The 13,077-nt window shown below is 47.1% G+C and overlaps 1 long non-coding RNA gene across 1 annotated transcript; it reads left to right on the forward strand.

Annotated features, from left to right (window-relative positions):
* Positions 1-5,183: 5,183 nt before the first annotated feature.
* LOC141374667 (uncharacterized) lies at positions 5,184-11,996 on the forward strand. The gene is made up of 3 exons (XR_012381741.1): positions 5,184-5,368; positions 9,643-9,962; positions 11,389-11,996. It is a non-coding gene; the product is annotated as an uncharacterized lncRNA (long non-coding RNA).
* The last annotated feature ends 1,081 nt before the right edge of the window (positions 11,997-13,077 follow it).

Consider the following 13,077-nt stretch of genomic DNA (forward strand, 5'->3'; position numbering starts at 1 on the left):
GCTGAGAAGTCAGCTCTTGCTATCCTTGGCCTGTGCGATGTGGGAATGCATACAATTCCTCCCACTTAAGGGACCTAAACTTACCTAAAGTCCAATAGGACATCTGCCCTTTCTTTCTGGTCACTAAGTATACTCTCTTGAGAAAGACTTATTCACTCAATTGCCTTGATCAACCCACACCATGACTACCCCACTCTCCCAGACCCTAGACTTTTCTCTGTCCTGTGGTTTCCAGGATTAATGTTTTGTTTTTTTCCAGGGCCAGCTGCCCTCCCATGATATCAGCATTATAAGTCTTTGTGAAGTCCTTGAGTGACTCCAGGACTGGAGTTTACACAGATAATCAGAGGTAATTAATTCTTTGCTGTGGGAAATGAAACAAGTGAAAAAGCATTAGTTAGAGAATAACTTATTCTTCCTGGGAAAGAGAGGAGTGAAGGAACATCTTCATCAAAGGGGTGGTATTCGAACACAAAGGTAGGTGGGTAGCTGGAGAAAGCAGCAAAGAAGATGCAGAACTTCTAAATAGAAGGGAGAAGAGTACACAAAGGAACAAAAGTATCCCTAGCCTTCCTTCAATCCCAAATTATAGGTTGGTTTACATGCATTAATTCTTTCTCTCTTTCCAGAGATAATTTTATACCTTTATGTAAAACTATTTAAAGGCCTTTTATTTCTTCGAATTAAAAAGTCTAGAAGAAAAAGCTAAGAAGAGCGAGACAATTCAGACAGTGTTATCTTGGACAATTCAGAACCACTTAAATCACCTTCTGGAAAAGCCCATCCCAGACAGATCTTCCCGTGGCCCCCTTCTCTTTCCTTCTCTGCCACCACAGCTTCCGCTATCATTCCGAAACACGTGTACACACGCTGGGGGTGGTGGCGATGGTCAGCCTGCCAGCCGGCTGGACAGTGGCTCAATATTGGCAAAGGCTCCTAATGGGGACATGGCCTCTGACTTGGAATTCCCCTGTACGGAGGTCCTTGTGGGGTGACATCATGCACATTCTGTGTTGTGCTGTGTTTTGAGTGTGTGAGTGTGAACTTTCTTCATGTACAGGAAGCAAAGGAAGGAAAGTGAATTTGAGAGAACAATGGCAATCTTGAAAAATGGGTCAGACTTTAAACAAAAGTATGCAAGCTTCTTCCCTATTTCTACTTATTTGGAAAGAAGGCGGTCAAGCTGTCTTGGCGGGCTCCCTCGGATGGAGCCGCGGCCCGCCCCTGTGCCTTTCATGCGGAGCTCTGTGGAGAGGTTCGCTGAAATGAGCCCCTTGGAGCTCACAGGCCAACACGCCACAGGGAAGACAGAGAAAACTCTCCGTTTTTTAAAGTGCTTGTGTGATTAGGATAGTCCTTCTCAAATAATCTCAGTCTCAGTCCCTATATCAGTTAGTCCTCATGGAGTGTTTTGTTTCACATACGGGAAAACGCTCAGAAAGGTGTTCTTTGCCTAAACTCTCAGCACTAGTGAAGGGGGCAGGCAGAACCCTATTTCGGGTCATTTGGGACCAAGTACCATGATAGAGAGAGGACAAAGAAGAAAGAGAACGGGGCAGGGGGAAGGACCAGTGAGTACCGGCTTGAGGTCAAAGCCTGAGATTGTCCCCTACTGTGGTATTGACATGTTTGACAAGCATAAGTTGATCCCCCCATAAGGGACTTGGGAAGATAAAGAGAGTAATAGTAGTCATATGGTAAAAGTGTTAGGGTTTGTAGCAGTAATGAATCAACCAGAGAAGAAAATAGTCAGGTCGGGAGAAGTGAACCAGCTTCCCCAACATCCAACCTCAACAAATTTGTTTTTGATTCGGCCTTGTATTCTTTAGTCCAACTACTACATCATGTCAGAGTGTTCCTGTCTTGAAATGGTAATCTAATAATCTTCAAAACCCTGAGGGAGACAGAGCATCATTTGTTCACCCTCACCTTCTGCCCTTACTAAGTACAGTCTTTTGGAAAACTGTCTTTGGCTCCTTGGATTTCAGCACCGAGGCATCCTTGGCATGGTAAAGAAAGGATGCACGTTCTCCTCTGTCCTGCTCAGGCCCAACTCCAGGCAGCCACCTCTTGGCCTCAAGTTTTTCATCTTGGTGGGGTGAGCTGGACCCTTAACTTCCTTGACAAATCGTGACGGGCATGTGAACAGAAAGGCGGTCCCCTGGAAGCTGAAAATAATGTTCTTGGCCGCTCTTTCTTTCTCTTTCTATTTTAGTCCTCAGGGACATGGCTTTTTTTTTTTTTTTTTACTTCTATGGGATTTAGGAGATTTGAGGTTTTATTGGGAAAAGAAGAATTCTGTGTGGTTTTAGAAGGCCAGTCACTTTGAGTTACTCAAACCCTCATTTATCCAAATATAAAAGCTGAAGGACCACTTAGCAAGCGGGGCCCCTGCGATAAAGCTTTTGGCAAAGGTTTTATATCTGTTCTTTGCACTGTCCATATTTTTACCTAGCAAGTCTGATAGCCATCTGTCCCAGTTGGTCTGGCCCCTGCTAGCTTGTCTTCATAGGTGTGCATTTTGTGCATGAGTGTGCAGACACATGTGCACACTAGCGCGCGCGCGCGTGTGTGTGTGTGTGCGTGTGTGTGCGTGCACGCACGCGCGCATGGGGTCCCAGAGAGGGAGGAAAGGCTCCGGCTGTTTACTAAGCCTGTAGCAAATGAGGCTCAAGGATAATTAAGAGAAATCTCCCTTGGCAGAAAAGTGCCTTTTTGGGTCTGCTTCTCATTTTGGACAATTGGAAAAGGCAATCACTCAAGTTTTATTGATGCCAAAGAGTTTTTCACAGTCATCAATATGGGGCTACAAAAATGAAGTTGTTGACATCTTATTTCTGGGGATTTTTCTTTCAGATAATTGTGAGCCCTCAAGCATCATATATTCTGAAATAAGGCAGTTCCACTCCATAACTGAGCACTTTCAATGCACTGTATGCAATTGATCTTACAAACATCCTGTCAGATCCCAGATCCGTCACATCTGTATCTATCAAGCCATATACATTTCTCCTTCAGCTCAAAGACCGATCTCTCTGATTTTGATTCTATGCAAAGGAGCTTGAAATAAAGTTTAAAATGTATGTAAATGCTTTTAGCCAGTTATTAACATTATGCATATTTTTTGGATATGAAGGTCTAGGTTGTTGGAGGTAGACTTTGGCCTGGTCCCTCAAGCCCCATTTCTGCTGGGCCTTCTGGACAATTATGTTTTCCCTCTTGGAACGAGCGAGGCTGTGAGCACCAGTGAGGTGCTCCTGCAGGTCTGTGGGCACTCAGATACCCTCAAAGTTTCCCAGCAAGTGCTCACCTGCCCCAGTGGGGCTGGAAAAATCCCCCTTCCTCCCTATTTGCAGACTGGAAGCAGCGGGCCTGGTGCTCTTGGTGGCAGCCTTCTGGCTCTGGTGCGAGAAGGCCAGGCTGTGTGCCAAGTGCAGCCGAGACAAGTTTGGGAGGCCAGCTCAGCCAGCTGAGAGCTGCCTCTGTGAACACAGGGTAGACTTGGGCTCAGCACACAGTGGTGGCTCCTGCCCCCACGTGGGGGAAGCAAGGCTGATTTCATGAAGGGGGTGCTGTTTCCCCGAGGCCACTCTCCCTGGGGGTCAGCCTCAGGACCAGGTGCATAGGAAGCTGAGTCATGAGTGGCTGCCATCGTTGCTCTTGGCCCAGAGGAACATGGGGAAGCTCATTAGAACCGACTAAAGCCTGTACCATAAAAGTACAGGTATTTACTACCCCAGGAAGGAAATGGAGTGACCAATACAATAATATTAGCCACTGAGCAAGTCTGTTAAAGTCACACTTTTAGCTAGATCTTGTTTAAAATGAAAAGAGCAAGATGGAATAATGGGGTAAATCTAAGGGAATTGTCAGGCCGTGGTGATGATCTCACCTGCTTTCTATGGTTACTAGAACTGAAGCCAATTTCAGAAACTGGCCTCCCCTTTGCCAAATGACCCTCCTCAGCCATTGTATTTATAAGTGGATGCTCTTATCAGTCTCCACTGGAATCCGTGTGCACACTGAGTGCATAGCTACGTCTCCTTTTTATGGTTAGGGAGCTGAAGGTTAAACAAAATTCCCATGGCCACAAAAAATGTTAACCAGATCTGGAAAATTTTCTCAAACCACGTCCTCTATCACCCACCTAAATATGTGTCTCTCTCTCCAGATGTGTGTAATATTGCAATCATTTGCCTTGGTGGCAAAGTCAGAAATCTCGAAGCATCTTTGTGGCCCGGATCCCAGAGCTCCAGCCAGCACAGGGACATCCAGCGTGGCGGCTGGGCTGGGGTCTGGGGGAGTCTGGGTGGTCCGGCACATCCCTGCTGAATGTTTAAATGCTGACTTCACACGAGGGGCTGCCCTGACCTGTTGGGGTAGAGAAACTCCTCCCATGAACTGCTGATCAGAAAGGACATTTTAAAAGAAACCATTTGTGAACGGCTAATAGGACACATTGTTGTTCTGCTTGCTCGTAGGTCTGGATTTGTGCAGTGCAAAATGACCCTAAAAGAGCTTTAATATTCCTGCAAGATCTCAGACTGCTCATGAGATGGTTGCCCTTTGCCTCGCTCCTATCTTTCTGATAACGACTTACACAGGCCCATATCCACTGAAGTCACACCCCATACCAAAAAAATCTAGATGTATAAATTAATACGTTGACTACTGAAGGTCAACAAAGATTTTAATTTTTATATGAGCTTGCCACAAATGACAGGGCTGTGGACATGAGCTGGCTCCAAAGCAGTTGTCTTTAGGTTTTCTGGGCAGCGGCCTGTTGCAACAGTCCTGCCCGGCAGGCTTGCTCCATAGGGCACCATATGGACCCAGTTAAATCCCCTTTCTTTTGGATTTTGAAAATGAGACACACAGAGGGACACAGACATTGGAACAGAGCGTGCCAGATGACTCACAGAGAGAGAGTATAGGGGCAGCAGCCTGCAGGTAGCCAAGCCCGTGTGAGCAGAGGGGCATTTGAGTGGCAGCAACAAAAGAAGATACAGAGACAGAGGAAAGCCAAAACGCCCCGTATGGCACACAGGGACAGGGCACGGTGGGCGTCTGCCGCAGAGGAGTCAATGAAGCCTCACTGCAGCGGGGGCTGCGTTTTGGACATTTTTGGTTGGGTGGATACTGACTTTTTCTCCTCTCCTCTCGACATCCCCATTTAGGATTAGCTGACCTTGGCTAGGTAACTGGACACCCTCTCCACTCCTCAGGGCTCGGGAGATCCAGACCGACGCAGTGAGATTTCCCTAAGTGAGCCGTTGGTTGGAAATGAAATCATGAGCTTGCATAGGATTAGACGAAATCAGCAGCACTTGATGATCTATCAGATGTGGGAGAAGCATGCGCAGAAAAGGTAAACCCTGGTATCCAGCCTCCGTGCGACTGTGGCCACCGAGGACCGGGTGTAGACTGTAGGTGGAGAGGCAGGTCTGAATGTGTGGGAACCTCACATTCAACCTCAGTGTGGAAACAACGTGAACCTGAAGTCCCTTTGAAAACTTCTTTTCCTCCTCCAACTCCCTATTTTCTTCCCTTTCCCTCTTCTTCCTTCCCTTCTGTATGGAGTCACATGCATATAACGTTTTATCAACGTTTCCTGGGTGTTTTCACTTCAAGCCTCCTGGTCATCCCTCTAAGGAAATGTGTGTTATCACATTTCTGGCTCAGGGCAAGATGTCTTCAATATAATTACTTGGCGACTCCTTGGAGTGGAAAAAGTTCTGCCAGAACATTCTGAGTTCAGGGTGAGTGCCTGAGTCATTTCTGAGCTCTGATCCGTAAGCTCAAGGGTAGGAGATCACAGAAATTAGTAACTGGCATCTTTTCTGCAGTCAGTCTCCCTCTGAAGGTCAGTAGTGAGAAAGCATGCCTGGGGAACAGAGTTTCATAAAACAATATGAATAATGACCCACATAATATTCCTATGTGCCAGGCTCTTTGTTCTAAGCGCTTACATGTGTTAATCCAGTGGTTTGCACAACAAGCATGTGAAGAGATACTTTTCCTGTTTCCTGGATGTGGAAACTGAGGCACAAAGAGGTTAAGTAACTTGCACGAAGACACAGGATGAGCAAGGGATGTGCCCGGCGCTGTGTTTCCGAGTCTGTGCTCTCGTGTTCCTGCTACACCACTTGGCTTCACCGTGCATGTCTGCATCTTTCTGCAGTCTTCATCCATGACCCCTATGTGTGGCTCCCTCTAAAGTTCTCTCCATTCCATAGTCATTTTGACTTGCTTTTCCGGAAGGAAATCAACTGTGAAACAAATATCTAGACTGGCCTCCTAGCTTTTAGTGGGAAAAAAAAAAAAAGCGCGTCTTCCTATAGACTTAGCCAACGAGAGGAATCTACCCAGAGAAGCAGCTTGCCTGGGCTTGGAATATTATGAGATTGCCCCATCCTCCCTCTTGGTCTGCCGCCCCTTCCTGTGACTGTGGGGAGCATGTGCTTCAGAACTCTGCTGATGGTAAACTGAGGGCACCAAGGCTAACCTAAGGACTGTCCAAGACCTGAATCTGCCTTCAAAGCCACACTCAATTCTGTTCTGGACACTTTTAGTTTTAAGTACATTTTATTAAAACCAAGTTGCAAATCATGAATTAAGGTAAAGGGAATCATTCCGGACAGAGTGGGGTCTGCTGTCTGGCAGAGTGAGGGAATGGCTGAACTTGACCTCATAATCACCTAGGAAGGTGGTCACCTACAGTGCTGCCATACCCCTTTCAGGGGCATGGGTTTGCTAGCAGACACCGGGATGCTGCAGGTTCACGAGCCATCTGCACAGGAGCACTTAGAATACAGGTCCAGGGAGAAGATGTGGAATCACACCTTAGTCTTCATCGAGACTTTCCACTTGGAGAGGATTCAAGCTGAACCCAACCTCAGCCAACAGCACCACATCTTTAAGATGGGGATAATGGAAAGGCGCTTAGTGCCTCACAACATGACATGGAGTGGTTTCTTTGGCTGTCCATGAGAGGGCTGTTCTTGAGTGGTGACAGTGCCTTGGGTCTTTTGCTTCTAAATTATCCCAGCTACATTGCTCCATCTGTGGACAAAATGATCCCAAAGGGGCTTCTTCCCATCATCAGAGCCTGACTCACTCAATGTGGGGAATGCTAATAGAATGGAAGGCATGGGTCCATTCTCTTGCCCTCAAGATGCTGCATCTGACATCCTAACTTCCCTTACTGTCTGGATACCCCCAGGTGAATTCCTCCTACACAGCCCCTGCCTCCCACCAGGCACTTGACCCTCCTACTCTCCACCTGTGTCAGCTTCAGGCTGGCTCCCTACTCAGAATGACGTGTCTCTGCCTCTCCAAGCCCATCTGTTCTGTAGATCCAGTCTATGTCCTGGGACCTTTACACCCTGCCCACCCTTGTGGTGACTGATCACCAGGTTGGGTTTAATGGCAGACCAAGAAAATCAAAATGTAGAATAAGAATCATTTTTGTAGGTTTCGTGCATGTTCTTCATCTCCTTACTTCAGCACATGGTCTCACCAGGACCCTTGGGTCTCTGTGAGGTGGTACCTACTCTCTCATCCTCCTCCAGAGGACTCCATAGCCCTGGATGACTCAGCCTTTAGTGAAGATACTTCCCCCTTCCCTAGGAGCAAAGCTGAAACAAGGCCGTGCCATTTAAACAAGACTTTGCGGGAGTCAGGGCTAATGTAAGGAAGACAAATACGAACCATGGCATGGATCTGGGTGGTCAGGCTCCCCAGTTCTAGATGCTAGAGGATCTTTGCATTTAAGCTTCTCTTTTCCTTTAGATAGTGGGCTCTGTCTCTGTGCTTCCCAGCCAGAAGCCCACATGTAGTCATTGGCCCTCCCAAGTCCAGAAAGCAGAGTGAGCTTGGTGAGACGTAGCGGTCCCTTATCTGTCTGCCTTAGTAGAGACAGGAAGTTCCTATTTCCTTTCTGATAAATTCTTTCTCCTAATTCCTGACGTCAGGAATGCCTGCCGCCCCCAACCCCTTTAGGGGAAATCTCAAGTAACCACCTGGCTTTTCAGGCCTCCCCCTAATAACCATATTAAAACTTAATATAATAGGCTCAACATTTATTGCCTGAACACCAGCATCCACAAGCCCTGGGCCATATCACACAGGACAGAAGAGTAACAAGGTGTGGCCTGGTGAGGACAGTATCTGCATAGCCAAACCAGCAGGTCTCACACATTACCAGCTAGAGAGGACAAAGGCGGCCACATTTACATTTGTATCCCATAGACACCGAATTCCCTTACAATGGCACACTCCCCCTTCTCCTGCCCTCAGCAGCAAGAGTTCTAGCGGTGCCCCGGGAATTCTCCGCAGAGACATTCCCAGGACTTCCAAATGGGACCATACCCTTGACTTTGGTGTCAGGCCAGGCTGTCCTCACAGCTTGTCTGCTGTGGGTGTTGGGGACTCACATCTACCTACGGAATGAATTTATCTTAACCCTTCAGCCACTGCTGTTTTCAGCAAAAATACAGAAAGGACACTGTGCCTTCTCCTAAGGACCCAAGGGCTGGATCTCTGGTGGTTCAGGCTCACTGCCCTCAGTGTCCTCTGATGCTTGGATGCTGGGCCTCTTTGGATCCATCAGTAAGGGGTGTCTCAAAGGCAATACTCCTGAATTCTGAAAGATTATTGTTGTTCTTTTTTTTTTTTAACCCAAAGACATAATATTTTCCCCTTGGGCTCACACATACTGCCAATGTGTTGTGTGTAGATGGGATCTAATGTAAGATGGACATTATGACATTGCTCTCGAATGTCCATGCCTTGGTCCTCATTCATAATGTAATTCCCTTACCTTTTCTTTTTTTTTTTTTTTAAAGATTTTTTATTTATTTATTTGAGAGAGAGAAAGAGAGAGAGAGAGCACACGAGAGGGGGGAGGGTCCGAGGGAGAAGCAGACTCCCCGCCGAGCAGGGAGCCCGATGCGGGACTCGATCCCAGGACGCCAGGACCATGACCTGAGCCGAAGGCAGTCGCTGAACCAACTGAGCCACCCAGGCGCCCCTCCCTTACCTTTTCTTGACCTTAGTTGGGCATCTTCATCTACCACCCACATTTTTATATTTCTGAACCTCAGTGAAGGGGGCAAGTGGTTCATTTTCCCAGATCTTTCTCTCCCAGGACCCCCCGCCCACCCCTGTCCCTTTCTAAAATCATGGAAGTACCTAACATCCTAAGGAAAGGATCATAGTCTAATTCCACTGGCAAATCCACATAAGCCTTGACCTGCAAGTATGGCCAGAACACTATGTTCTGAATTGGAGACTCTTGACCAGGCCATTGCCTCAGTTTCCCCAATAACTAAGATAAAGGAATAGAATCCCATTTTAGGTTTGATTTGCACAGTGAGCATGGCTGGAAGCCAATTCCACCAGCAGCCCATTTTAAAAGGAGAGCTGTCTGGGAGCATAGCAGTCGGCAATCTCATCAAAGGAAGAAGTAAAAGATAAAAGTGTGGTATCTTTTTAATAAATGAGGAAAACACCTGGAGAGGAGTGGTGAGCTCTCCTGGCATATCCCCACGTAGGCAGGTTCTGATGGCAGCCTGTTGCTATTCTCGGCTTACTTGTAAAATCTGACATGGTCTGATTGTATTTCTTTCCTTTTCTATGCAGGTCGAATCAAATCCTACAATTATATTTGAGACGGAACCAAAGTGGGATAACCAACCAGGAGTGTGTGCCTTTGCTTGTGGCAGAAAATCCCTAAGAAGGTGGGCACTCTCAGAATGGCAGTGGGGCCCCTTTGCGCATGCTCAGAGGCACATCCTAGGCCAAGGTGGGGCTTCACCTTCACTGCCTTCTGTCTGGGGAGGACTTCAGGTGGTTGTTCAGATCCTAGTGCTTGGAAGAGTCTCAGACGTTCTTGGTAGCTTCCGTCGTGAAGGGGTTACCTCAAGCTGGAAGAATAGGTCCTGTCTGCTTTTTCTCTCCAGGTACAGTGGCGCATTATTATTATTGTTATTATTATTTTTAAAGATTTTGTTTATTTATTTGACAGAGACACAGCAAGAGAGGGAACGCAAGCAGGGGGAGTGCGAGAGGGAGAAGCAGGCTTCCCACTGAGCAGGGAGCCCGATGCGGGGCTCGATCCCAGGACCCTGGGATCATGACCTGAGCCGAAGGCAGACGCTTAACGACTGAGCCACCCAGGCACCACTCTTTAACACTTTTTTTAAGGAAACGATAATATCATCAGTAACAAATAATGACAGTTACATGTCTTCCTTTCTGTTCCTTACCCTGTTTGTTTCTTTGCCTTATTGCACTGGCAATACCTTCTATTACAATGTTGAATAGAAGGGTGATAGAAGATATTATTGTCTTATTTGTGATCTTAAAGAGAAAACTTTCATCATTTCACCATTAAGTATAATGTTTGGAGAGAGTATGTATCCTTTAGTTTTGGGAAGTTTCCCTCTATTTCTGGTTTACTACAACTTTTTTTTTTCCATCAAGAAGGGACAATAATTTTTTTTAAGATTTTATTTTATTTTTTTAAAGATTTTATTTATTTATTTTGACAGAGAGAGAGAGAGAAATAGCGAGAGAGGGAACACAAGCAGGGGGAAAGGTTGAGGGAGAAGCAGGCTTCCCACCGAGCAGGGAGCCTGATATGGGGCTCGATCCCAGGACCCATGACCTGAGCTGAAGGCAGAGGCTTAAAGACTGAGCCACCCAGGCGCCCCTATTATTTTTTTTTAACCTCTATTCTCCACAGCTTGTCTGTATCTATTTTAATTTGTTCTAGGGTTTAACTTCAGTCCTTTTAAACCTCTTCTGGGTAATTTTATGTTCTAACTGTGAGTCGCTAATAAATAGTATAGGAAATGAGGAATCAAAACAAAAACCTTGATAGAAGCATTTCTTAGTCATCAAATCTTGGAGCATTAGGGAAATACAAATGAGATTTCTTTTCAGACTTTCAACTAGCCAGGGGGTATATTTGAAGACTTCAAAATCTTTTAAAAAATAAATTATGGCTCCCCTCCCCCATTAAGCAAGATTGAGAACATAATGGGCTGAGGAATTTCCAGAGTAGTCACGGGCCCTCTCAGGGGACTTATGGACAGTGGGTTTTAAAAACGTGTCTTTGAAGTAATTTTTCACGGACGTTTCATTTCCAGCGGGTAGACTGCACATGGGTCAAAATAAGCATTCTAACTTAAAAACAACAAAAAGGAGACGGGACTGAGTTTTGCCCGGAGCTAAAGAGGAGGTGTTGTCCTGCGGCTGCAGCAGCTGCGAACACACAGCAGAGCAGGAGTCAGGGCTACCAGGGACTTTCTCAGAGAACACTCGGGGTTTGACCAGAGAGAACACATATCCATAGCCTCCCGCATTTTTCTCTCTTCTCCACAGCCCTCACCCCCTCCTCTCCCATCCACCAGGCCCCGCAAGGCTATGGCAGGTGAGACAGCAAGAGCTGCCACGCAGAATGCAGGACATGGAGGGAAAGCCACTTGTCAGACTCTCTTCCTCTGCAGAAAGCTGGGGACCCATCATGGGCCGAATTGTGCACCCCAGTTCACATGTCAAAGCCCTGTCCCCAGTACCTCAGAATGTGACTGTATTGGGAGAAAGGACATTTAAAGAGGTGATGAAGGTTAAACGGGGTCATCAGGGTGGACCCTGGTTCCAGAGGACTGGGAGAGCCACCAGGGATGCGAAGGCACAGAGGAAAGGCCGGGTGAGGACACCGAGAGGAGACACCGTGTGCAAGCCAAGGAGTAGCCCTCGGGACAAACCAGGCTTGCCGACACTTTGATCTTGGATTTCCAGCCTCTCGAACCGTGAGGAACGAATGTCTGGTTAAGGCCCCCAGCCTGTGTACTTTGTTGGGGCAGCCCTAGCTGACGGAAATAGAGGGCCGCTCTCTCCTCCTGGCCTGGCTGTCCCCTCACACCCAGAGCCACAGGAGGAGCCTGGGGATCCAGTGCAACACAAGAAGGAAGGACAGAGAGGGGGTCCCTAATCCAACACTCTCCTCAGAATCTTCTCTGCCTACAGTGGGTGCCTGGACAGAATGAGGAACAAGCCCGTCTTCGCTGGGAACATAAAGGCCTCCGGGGTGCCAGGAATGCTCAGCCTGAGAGGTCCTATGGCTGGGAACAGACTGAGGTTAATTAACATTTGGCCCGTGGATCCCATGAGACGGAAAACTTTTGTGTCCGTGAGAGGTATTACATGGTAGAAGGGAGAAGCTTAACCCTGAATTCTATCCCCAGACCCGTCACTTTCTCAGTCTACACTCACCTGGCTCCAGGTTCCTTACGTACAGAGCTTAGGTTACTAGTAGGTCAGCCCTTCTCACACTGAAATGGGATGTGAATCACACAAGCTTGTGTTAAAATGTAGATTTGAGTAGGTCTCGGTGGGGCCCATGGACGTGCATTTCCAACCAGCTCCCGGGAGACACTGATGCTGCTAGGGGTTCACATCTGAGTAGCAACATGGCGTCTCCATGCTCATTCTAAGCAGCGTCTGGGCCCCTCATCTTCCCCTCTGCTTCCCAAGCCTGTGCAGTTCCTGGTTGGTCCAGATGCTGGGACAGGAAGAGAGTGAGCCAAGCAAGAAGAGTATGGACAAGGCCAGACCCATCAGACCTAGACTAAGAGGCACCTCACTAGCTCTGAGACCTCAGACGAGAGCCTTAACCACTTAGAGACTCAGTTTTGTTTTCTGCAAAATGGGTCAATAGAAGTATCTCCTGTGGTTTTGTGAGCATTGATGAGATAGCACATATAAAATGCCTAGAACAGGACCAGAAGCATTAGAAAAACTCAACAAATGTTGGCCCCCTTCTTCTTCTCTTACCTAAACCCAAGAATCTCACAATCTGTGGGATGGTCCTGATTTGGTGGGGAAATTTCAAAGAACACTTTATATTTCACAAGATAGAACTAAAATTATTTTTAGTGCTTTGCTAACTTCAGACAAAAAAGGGAAAAATTGAAATCTCCAGGAGTCAAATGAGGATCTGATGGTCAGATGGCTTTGGGGCAGAGGTTGGGGGTCTCACACCAGTATAGGACAGGAGATGGGGTATTG

Source organism: Callorhinus ursinus, unplaced genomic scaffold (genome assembly GCF_003265705.2).
Source record: "Callorhinus ursinus isolate GAN/ISIS: 27379988/994484 unplaced genomic scaffold, GSC_fseal_2.0 scaffold20, whole genome shotgun sequence".
Classification (NCBI taxonomy): domain Eukaryota; kingdom Metazoa; phylum Chordata; class Mammalia; order Carnivora; family Otariidae; genus Callorhinus; species Callorhinus ursinus.